At 36.4% G+C, this 634-nt stretch overlaps 1 long non-coding RNA gene across 1 annotated transcript in view; it reads left to right on the forward strand.

The window, feature by feature from the left end:
- Window positions 1-634, forward strand: part of LOC104993882 — a 6,695-nt gene that overhangs the window by 4,600 nt on the left and 1,461 nt on the right. The window lies entirely within an intron of this gene.

Raw genomic sequence — 634 nt, forward strand, 5'->3', positions numbered from 1 at the left:
GAAATCTTAGGGTCAGGTCAGGGGAAGAGGTTTGGTAGATCGGTTGACTTAACTTAAATGTTTATTTTTAACACCCAGTCATTATTTTAATTTTAACTTACCAACCAGTTATCTGACCTGATGGACCAAGATCATTTAAATGAGGAGGATTTTTTCCCCAAGTATCCAAAATTTTTTCAGCTCAGAGTCAGAGATGAGAAAAGGAAATTAAACAGGTGTGGAGAGGGAAATATTAATGTATTATCTTACTGATATCTAGCCAGAAACAAAGGATTTTAGCCTCTCATTAAGAACAGGATGAATTTCTTGTAACTCGGAGGTACGCAGGCTTTTCGGGAGCTACGGGCAGTGCATTTAGAAAATAATTTCTCCTGTGTATTAGAGAATCCATGGATATAAAGAAAGATGGCAGCTGCCTCCCAAAATACAAGCCTTTGGCCTCTTTGTTCCTGAAGATTAGTCTTTCGAAGCTGCTCTAAGTAATGAGTTGTTCAGTCCTCTCTTAATAAGTCACGTTAATGGCTCTTTTTTTTTCCTGCTGATTTTTGTTTTTCTAGCTAAACAATAATTGAATGAAATAGTCATTTAATGTATAGTTTCATTATTGTTACCATCCTGCTTCAGTGGGGTTAAG

The sequence above is a fragment of the Bison bison genome, unplaced genomic scaffold, assembly GCF_000754665.1.
Source record: "Bison bison bison isolate TAMUID 2011002044 unplaced genomic scaffold, Bison_UMD1.0 scf7180017849517, whole genome shotgun sequence".
NCBI lineage: Eukaryota > Metazoa > Chordata > Mammalia > Artiodactyla > Bovidae > Bison > Bison bison.